Source organism: Erinaceus europaeus, chromosome 7 (genome assembly GCF_950295315.1).
Source record: "Erinaceus europaeus chromosome 7, mEriEur2.1, whole genome shotgun sequence".
NCBI lineage: Eukaryota > Metazoa > Chordata > Mammalia > Eulipotyphla > Erinaceidae > Erinaceus > Erinaceus europaeus.
Window position 1 is genome coordinate 53,909,002 of NC_080168.1, and position 10,669 is coordinate 53,919,670.

The window sequence follows — 10,669 nt, forward strand, 5'->3', positions numbered from 1 at the left end:
TGACACTGGGGTTGTGAACTTGGCCTTCTCATTCTCATTTGCAATGTGCTGTCTTAGGGAGACAGATGGGACAAGGAACAAATATTTGGATAGCCTTAATCGCCTCTGTAATCACATTGGTTCCCAAACTGTGCCCAGTCTGTTCTCTTGAAATTATCATCTGCAGCCTGCTCCCAACCAAGTGTTTCGTCAAAATTAATCAATTTCTGGCTATCAGCACATTGAATGTAGAATATCTGGCTCACTCTTAAAATTTTTGTGTTAGTATTTGCTTAAATGATTCTTTAATATCTTTCTATGGGATATATTCATCAAGAAAATAAGGAGTGTACTAAATATTTACCTGAGTTACTAGAATTATAAACCTGATAACTAAAGGAATATGACTCATTCATTCTTTTTTTAAAAAAAATTTTATTGGGGGATTAATGGTTTACAGTCGACAGTAAAATACTATAGTTTGTACATGTGTAACATTTCCCAATTTTCCATGTAAGAATTCTCTAGTCCTCCTCTACCATCATGATCCAGGACCTGAACCCCCCACCCCCTACAAGAGTCTTTTACTTTGGTGCGATACACCAAATTCATTCTTCTTTAGAATTCATATTCCCTGGGAGTTGGGCGGTAGCGCAGCAGGTTAAGCGCAGGTGGCGCAAAGTGCAAGGACCCGGGTTCTGGTTCCCCACCTGCAAGCGAATCGCTTCATAAGCGGTGAAGCAGGTTTGCAGATGTCTATCTTTCTCTCCCCCTCTCTGTCTTCCTCTCTTCTCTCCATTTCTCTCTGTCTTGTCCAACAATAACATCAATAACAACTACAACAAAAAGACAAGGGCAACAAAAGGTAATAAATAAGTAAATATTTTAAATAAATAAAAAAGGATTCATATTCCCTAACAATACAGTTGTAGTTGAGAAAAGTAGGTATTATTGAATAATTCCTGGAAAAACCTGAATGAGACTCACAGGCAAATCATTTCCTTTTACTGCATTTATTTTCTTAAATTTAATATGAAAAAAATTGACTTTACAAAAGATTTGAAAAATGCACTGACTAACACTTCTACTTGTTCTGCAGACAGGCATTAGTGCTCTCTCTCTCTCTTCTTCTTCTTCTTCTTCTTCTTCTTTTTCTTCTTCTTCTTCTCCTCCTTCTCCTTCTCCTTCTCCTTCTCCTTCTCCTTCTCCTTCTCCTTCTCCTTCTCCTTCTCCTTCTCCTTCTCCTTCTCCTTCTCCTTCTCCTTCTCCTTCTCCTTCTCCTTCTTCTTCTTCTTCTTCTTCTTCTTCTTCTTCTTCTTCTTCTTCTTCTAGCGTTTGCCCTTCTTCCATAGCCAGTCAACAGGTCAGGTTGAAAGCTGTCAGGAGCTGCTTGTTGCTGGCTTTGAAAGTGACTGGGATCCATGTGGATTCAGTCGGCTAGGAAGGATGGTCAGTTTCCTCAATGAATGGGTACTCACAGGATGCACCACGAGAAGGTCAATCCAATGTTTGAATAGCAAGACTTGAGAATCCTTACAGTAGAAAGTTCGCAGACAGGACAATATCATGTTAATAGGGTTAGAGTTAAATCATATTTTCTGGCTGAATGGCTTAGAGTAATAATATTTAAATTACTTTCTTGAATCATCAATGTGATGTCAACAAAATCAAATGACTGTTAATTTTTAAGGAAAAAAAATGAAGAAATGCACTGACTTACCCCCATTTAAAAATTTTTTCTATTAATGTTTCTTCATATATTGAACATGTTATCACTTGAGTAGAACGTTGATAAATACTAGTGCTTGGTTGTGGGATAGACTGTTAGAAAGTTTGTGAGAGTTCCTTGATGTTTTCCAGGCTGGGTTCTCCAGACTCTAGACTCTGAGAGGTAGTTAGGTTTCACCTAGTCCAAGTATCTATAAGTAAAACAGCAGGTGTATTATATATGGCACTATTCTAGGTGCTTGGTATTCATAAATGAGCAGTCTTAGAAAGCCTCACTTTGGGGCCAGGCCGTGGTGCACCTGGTTAAGCGCACACACTATAGTGTGCAAGGCCCCAGGTTCAAGCCCCTGGTCCCCACCTGCAGGGGGAAAGCTTCAGGAGTGGTAAAGCAGGGCTACAGGTGTCTCTGTCTCTCTCCATCTCTATCTTCCCTTCCCCTCAATTTCTCTCGTCTCTATCCAATAATAAAGTTTAAAAAAATTAAAAATATTTTAAAAAACAAGGTCTCACTTTGCAGAGTTTACAATCTACTAGAGGTTCTTTTAATTTAAGACTTGTACAGAAAGCAGGATTTGTCAAACTGACTAAGCCTATACTATGATGAGAATGATTTAGTCCACTATGTGGGCCAATTCCAACCTCCTGTATTTGCCTGGCCAGTAACTAAAAATGGATCTAACTACTGAGCATTCACAATAAATTTGATTGGGAATACTAATCTTGAACTCCAATTACATGAAAGGATATTGTTTGAATAAAAATCCCATTCTTCTCATTAGGAGATATAAATTACAGAAACAAAGTGACTCTCCATCATTCTTATCAAGAAGTTTCATTAATAAAAAATGTGGAAATGTGTTACATAAGTATCTATATGACAAGGTTGTTTTAGCCTGTTAGCTCACAATCAAAATATTTACTATGTGGCCTTTACAAAACAAACAAACAAAAAAAACAACATTGTCAATTGCAGGTAAATTACAAAAGATATGAATGAATTCAGCAGTCTCTAGTTTCTTTTTTTTCCTACTAAACAAGTACTGCCAGATTTTGATCAAAATGACTAAGAACATAATGCTGATGCTCTTACTTTTTATCTGATTTAACTATTTTTACTCCAATATTACGTTTTATACAGTAGTACATGTGCTAGAATATTTGGTAGCTTTAAAGCATTCATTCAGCTATTAAAGCATTAAGATATTGTCAAATGACCTCTGTGAAAATACAGCATCTTACTAGCATGTTTGGAGTCTGAATTTCCTCCCTGAGATCTGTACTCCTGATGGTATTGTGATGGGTACTAAAGTTTTAAGGGCTCTTTCTGTGGAAGTGTTTTTTTTTTTTTTTTTTGCTTGAAATAAGTATATAGAAATCATGACACTCCCAGCATAACACTTAAATCACTCATTCTCAGACAGTAGTTAAATTCAAGTTTTTCTTTTTCTTTTTTTCTTTCTTTTTTTTTTTTTAACCAGAGAACTGCTCAGCTCTGGCTTACTGTGTTGTAGGGGAGTTGAACTTGACTTTGAAACCTCAGGCATGAGGTCTTTTTGCATAGTGATTATGCTATCTCCCCTGCTCCTAAAACCATCAATGTTTAATTGCCTCATACCCAATGCCAAGTAGCTTACACAGAAAGGCAGGAGAAAAAAAAAACACACAGCCAAATGAAACTGAACGCAAGACTCAGAAACAGCTGATGAGGTCTAATTTAACATCTTTGTTTTTTTATTTTTTTTTCCCTGAGACATTTATGCTCATGGTGGTGATTTTATATCACATACATATAATATAGTCATGGTTATTGCTTTTAAAATTGCCCATAGTTTCTTTGATGGTTTTAAATTTATTACTATTTTATGGAGAAATCACATATAATTCCACTAGGAAAATCATGACTCATTGCTCTGCCACACAAACAAATTTTATATGCACTATGTCAAAAATCCAAACCTTTAACCAAAAATAAAAACAGCATTTTCTCTAGAATTCTGAACTAGAGTTTTAAAATATATTTCAAAATAAGAACTAGAGAAAAATTATGTAGATTCCTGTTTTTAAGAATATATCCCAAAGATAACACTCATCAAGAATGTGGAAGTGTTAAAACAAGGCTGATTAATGAAGCAAAAATTATAACAACAACAAAATACTACAACCTGTTCAAACACCAATAGAAAATAGTTAAATGATTTATTAATTATCATACAATGGATTATCATGCAGTTATAAAGAAGAGTGAGAGAAATATTTGTTATAGTAAAATAATCTCCAGGATATAAGAATGTATATTTCTATATGCATGTGTATATATTCACACTTATATATGATTTTTTTTTTTTTTTGCCTTCAGGATTATTGCTGGGGCAAAGTGCCTGCACTGTGAATCCTCTGCTCCTGGCAGCTATCTTTTTTCCATTGTTGTTGCTGGAAGATAGAGAGGGAGAAAGATAGACACCTGCAGACCTGCTTCACTGCTTGTGAAGTGTCCCTACCACCCTGCGGGTGGAGAGCAGGGTCTCAAACTGGGATCCTTGTGCAAGTCTTTGCACTTTCTATTAGGTGCACTTAGCCCCGTGTGCTACCTACCACCTGGCCCCTAATAATTTCTTAAATTTAGATTAGGGTGCATTTAAATTTGATCTTGAAAGACACAGAATTGACAAAAAATTAGTGACTATAGATTTGCAAATTTTTTCTCATAATAAAATCCACTATGTTTTTTTTTTAACACCAGCTAATTTAGTGCTAATTTATTTGCATGTCTGACTGTAAAAACAGTCAGCTTTTGACAGTGAAAGTCTGAAGCAACTGTTATCTACTTGAACTTCAATCATATCATCAAAAGACAGAAGACCAGGATCGCTTTATCAATCTGGTTGGCTAACTTTGATAAAGCTTTGTCATTTTGTCCTAAAGCTTACAAGTACCTCTCATTAAGAGTTCTGCTGAGTTTGAAGGACCATTTTTTTTTGTTTTTGTTTTTGTTTTTTTAATGTATTCAGTTTGTTTTGGAGCTCTGCATCTTTTCTAACTCTCAGGGGCCAGGTCTGTTTTATAGCCAGCTAAAAAGAGAGTATTGAAGTAATTGCCTATAAAATGAAGGTCTCTGCATTTGCCTCCCCAGCAGACAAGCCTGCAAATCTGGCTAGTGCCTCCACCCTTTGCTTCATCATCATTCATGACAGGTCTGGTGAGGTGTGGTTTCTGCCTGTTTTTTTTTTCTTTCTTTCTTTCTTTTGTTTAAGTGCTGTTATTCCCTTTGACCTTCAAATGCAGTGATTCATTTGCTAGTATGTGAGGGAAGTCCAACAAAGGAATCCAAACACTGCCCCCATTCCCCCAAGCAGCTCCTGGTTTGGAAATTCTTGAACTCCTTTGGAGCAGTTTGGTGATTTCCCATTGCCACTAGATGTCCCTGTGTGGCTTTCCTTTTTGGACACACGGCAAGTTATCTCTGCTCTGCTGGCTAGATGGCAAGTACTCAGCAGCTTCTGAAGAGACCACTTACCAAGGAAGGTCACTCACACTGGGATCCTCCACACCTCAGTCCCAGAAGCCCATGTTGTGTAAAGTCAGGACACATACTGAAACTTACTCTAAGACTGTCTAGCAATGAGATCAATGTCTATAGATGTCTCTTCTCCAGAGGACTTGCTAACTTCCATTTACTGAAGTTTCTCTGTCTCCCAGCCCACTTTCAGCCTAGAAAAAAAAAATAGCTAAAATGTGCTGAGGAGACAGCATAAAGGTTATGCAAAAGCCTTTCAAGCCTGAGGCTCTGAGGTCTGAGGTTCAATCCCCAGCACCACCATAAGCCAGAACAGAGCAGTGTTCTGGTAAAAAAAAAAGAAAGAAAAGAAAAATAGCTAAAATTATTTTGAAGAACTAGCTTTCAAGAAATAAGTTTGCATTTTTAATCTCTTGCAGATTGTTGCACTATTTTACAGTGATGACCAATTTGTGTGTGTGTTTGATTTTTTATTTTTCTGCCACAAGGGTTATTGCTGAGACTTCATGTCACCACTATGAATCCACTGATCCCAGTGCCATTTATTCCTTTTTATTTCTATTTCTTTTTATTGGATAGGACAGAGAAAAATTGAGAGAGGAGAGGGAGATAGGGAGAGAGAAAGAGAAACCTGCAGACCTACTTTACCCCTTGTGAAGTATCCCCTTGAAGGTGGGGAAGGAGGACTCGAACCCAAATCCTTGAACATGTGCGTAACTGGATGCACTACCACCTGGCCCCCTAATGACCAAATTGTAGCTTACATCACAGGTAACTCGCCACATGAGTTTGATAGCATCCATCCTGGTATTCTGCTTAATGAGTTCATTCAATGACTATGTGTTTGAACTTGATATTGTATAGGTATGTGAACTGACTATGGAGGGTGTTTTTTTCTTTTGCTTGTTTTTGTTAATTAATTGATTTACTTCCAGGGTTATTACTGGGGCTCGGTACCTGCACTACAAATCCACTGCTGGAGACTGTTTTTTCCCCTTTTGTTGCCCTTGTTTTATTGTTGTTGTGGTTATTGTTGTTGTTATTGATGTCATTGTTGTTGGATAGGACAGAGAGAAATGGAGAGGGGGGGAAGACAGAGGGGGAGAGGAAGTTAGACACCTGCAGACCTGTTTCACTGCTTGTGAAGCGACTCCCCTGCAGGTGGGGAGCTGGGGGCTCAAACTGGGAATCTTATGCAGGTCCTTGCGCTTTGCGCCATGTGCGCTTAACCCGCTGCACTACTGCCCTGCCCTCTGGTTCTTTGTTTTGTTTTGTTCTTTACCAGAGCACTGCTCAGCTCTGTTAAAACCTGAGAATTCAGAGGCTCAAGCATGAGTTTCTCTACCCCTGCCCTGAGAGTTTTTTTTTTAATGGATCATCTCAATTTTTGTATTTACCTTGCCATTGATAGCTCAGTCTGTAGACAGATCAGCACCTGTCTGAGGGCCACGCTCAGTGGCACTGACCTAGGTATTATCATAAAGCATCATCCTAGGGGGTCAGGCAGTAGCACAGCAGGTTAAGCACAAGTGGTGCAAAGCTCAAGGACCGGCCTAAGGATCCGGTTTGAGCTCCCGGCTCCCCACCTGCAGGGGAGTCACTTCACAGGCGGTGAAGCAGGTCTGCAGGTGTCTATCTTTCTCTCCCCCTCTCTATCTTTTCCTCCTCTCTCCATTTCTCTCTGTCCTATCCAACAAGGATGACATCAAATAACTACAACAACAATAAAACAACAAGGGCAACAAAAGGGAATAAGTACATAAAAATAAACATAAAAAATTAAAAAAAAAAAAGAGCACGTGGCACAGAGTGCAAGGACCGGCCTAAGGATCCCGGTTTGAACCACCCCCCTCCCCTGCAGGGAAGTCACTTCACTGGAGGTGAAGCAGGTCTGCAGGTGTCTTTCTCTCCCTCTCTCTGTCTTCCCCTCCTTTCTCCATTTCTCTCTGTCCTATCCAACAACGAATGACATCAACAACAATAATAATAACCAGAACAAGGGCAACAAAAGGGGGGGGGGGAAATGGCCTCCAAGAGCAGTGGATTCATGGTGCAGGCACCAAGCCCCAGGAATAACCCTGGAGGCAAAAAAAAAAAAAACCAATAAAACAGCATCCTTAAATGAAACATAATGAACTATGAGGAACCAGAGCAACTTAAGTTAGCTATAGATGGTTGTGAATGAGGAACTGTGTAATGCACAGAATGCTATGCTCTGAGTCCTTCCAGTGCTTCTGCTCTAGGCTATGCCTGTATCTCCCACTGAGTACAGAATCTCAGAACTGGGTTTTTTGAAACTGAAAACAGTGGGTGATTCCTGGAAGTGTCTGTAGTGGAAAGGGAGCAATAGTTCTTACAGTTTCTGGACCTCCTAGCAGAAATTGCATCTAGGAAAAGGCCACTTGTACTTTAGAGGAGAAATATAGGTGGCAGAGATATGGTAAATGCCATGTCCTTGGATTCATTTTAATAATAAGCCTTAGTGACACCATGGTGATTGTGTGATACTTTACTCAGAAAGCAGCTCCAATTACAGACATATGGGAAGGGAGTTTTAACTTCACAAGTTGTTAAGAAATAGTTTGTTTACTCAATGCATTAACAGTGTGTAGTCCAACAATCACTTACTAAACTAGCTATTTGCAATGCAAGAACAGTTTGCCTTAAAACAATGTTGTGGATAGTAGTTAAATTTCCTGTTTGCTCACAGAAAACCATTAAGACGTGGAAATGATGGGATTAAAATTATTAAGCGGGAGTCCGGTGGTAGCTCAGAGGGTTAAGCGCATGTGGCACAAAGTAGAAGGATCCTGGTTTGAGCCCCCGGCTCCCCACTGGCAGGGGGGTCGCTTCACAGGTGGTGAAGCAGGTCTGCAGGTGTCTGTGTTTCTCTCCCCCTCTCAATCTTCCCCTCCTCTCTCCATTTCTCTCTGTCCTATCCAACAACAATGACATCAATAACAATAGCAATAATAACTACAACAATAAAAAAAACCAACAAGGGCAACAAAAGGGAATTAATAAAATAAAATAAATTATTTTTAAAAATTATTAAGCAATATCTTTCTTATTTTTTAGTTTCATAGGCAGGTGAAGTCAAGTTTCGGAGAACATTACTTTTTGCTGAAATGCTGGGGGGGGGGAGTTCCCTCTCTTTTTTGTTTGGGAGAACCAGTGGGGAAACGAAATGGCCTCTTTCTTTCTTTCTTTATTTTTTTTAATTCAGGGTTACTGCTGGGGGCTCGGTGCCTGCACAACAAACCCACTGTTTCTGGCAGTCATCTTTTTTCCATTGTTGTTGTTACTGCTGGTGTTGCTGTTCGAAAAGGCAGAGAGAAATTGAGAGGGGGAAAGACAGAGGGAGAGAAAGACACCTGCAGACCTGCTTCACTGCTTGTGAAGTATGCCCCCAAACCCCTGCAGTTGGGGAGCCAGGGCCTGAACTGGGATCCTTGTGCAGGTCCTTGCACTTATCAATATGTACACTTCACCAGACAAGACATCACCTAGCCCCCTCTTGCTCTCTTTCTTTCTGGAACTTGTACATGTATGATCTCACTGTTTCTGGGCCTACTTTCTCATTCAGATAGAGACATAGAGAGATGTAGAGAGAAAGAAAGCTAAATGACACTGGTGCTTCCCCCAGTCTCATGGCACTTTCCCTGTGGTGTCACGAGTTGCATCTGGGCCAGGCACACAGTAAGATACCATCCTCCTGTGATAACTATCTCTCAGGCATGAAGAAATGGGTTTTCTTTGAAATGGGTTTTCTTTGAAATTCCTTCCTTTGGGAAGGACTGCAGTATAGACAGTCTCTCATAACAGCAGAGAGGTAGGGTTCCAGATGAAGAGGAGGGTGGAAAAAAGGTTTGATCAGCTTCTTTGGAGTCTGAGTATAAAACTATACTCAATGAGAAGTGTTGGGCCTTTTGTGGTGACTGTTTTCAAGGGTGGCTGGGAGTGAGGCCTTAAATCTCTTGGAGAAGGAAAAGTAGAATGGTGAGGATCCCAAGCACAGGATACCAAGTGGGGTACCAAGTGGGAGTGATTTTGGAGCTTTGGATGAAGTGGACAAGTGACAAAGGAAGAGAGAAGTGTCACTGAGAAAGACATACACAATTTTTCAGTCAAGAGTTGAAATCCCACACACACAGGAAAGTCCATTTTTATATACTCATATAGGTGTTGCAAGGCTTTCAAAGGAGAGACTCTCCATGTGTCTCCCCAGATTCACAGCTCTAGAGAAGGGTGACATCCCAAGTGACTTCCTTGAGAAATGCAGAGTCAGGGGGCAAATTCAAGTTTTATGGATCCAAAACTTTATGTCATTTGTGGATAATGAGAAAGAGGAAAACTTTTAAAATAGGTAGAAGAATACTTATTTACCTGAGAAAATAAGCAAAATATTCATTTTGAAAGCTAACAAATATTACAGAATACACACAAATAAACTTTTTTATTTTCATTGTCAGCCATATCCTTATACTTTTATTTTTCTATATTTTTTTTGCATCTTCTTATTTTTATTTATGTATTTTTTTTTTTTTACTGCCACCAGGGTTATCACAGGGGCGTGCCAGCACTATGAATGTATGGTACCATGCATGGCCATTTTTCCTCTTTTTTGTTCTTTCTATTTTATATTTATTTGACAGGACAGAGAGAAATTGAGAGGGAAGTAGAGATTGGGAGAAAGATAAACACCTGCAGTCCTTCTTCATCAATCAATGAAGCATCCTCCTTGCAGGTGGGGAATAGGGCATGAACCCTGGTCCTTGCGCTTGATATTATGTGTACTTAACTTTCTGTGCCACTGCCCAGCCTCCCCCTTGCATTTCCTGTGTCATTGCTGTGACAATGCGACTTTTCTTATTTTAATTCTTGTAAAATAAATCTTTGTTTTAAAAGTTCATTTAATAAGACAGAAAGAAAATTGAGAGGGGGAGGGGAGATAGAGTAAAAGGGAGACACCTGCAGCACTGCTTCACCATTTGTAAAGCTTTACCCTTACAGGTGGGGACTGGGGGTGGGCTTGAACCCGGGTTCCTGTGCATGGCAATGTGTGCTTATTTGGGTGTGTCAGCTCCGAACCCAGCAATACTATTTCTCTACAGCAAGAACAGAAGGATAATTCTTTTTTTTTTTTCCTCCAGGATTATTGCTGGGGCTGGGTACCGGCACCATGAATACACTGCTTCTAGAGACTATTTTTTCCATTTTGTTGCCCTTGTTGTTTATCGTTGCTGTTATTATTATTGTTGTTAGTATTGTTATTGGATAAGATAGAGAAAAATAGAGAGAGGAGAGGAAGACAGAGAGGGAGAGAAAATGTAGACACCTGCAGACCTGCTTCACCGCTTGTGAAGTGACCCCCCTGCAGGTGGGGAACCGGGGGCTCGAATCAGGATCCTTACGCTGGTACTTGCGCTTTGCACCATGTGGCACTGC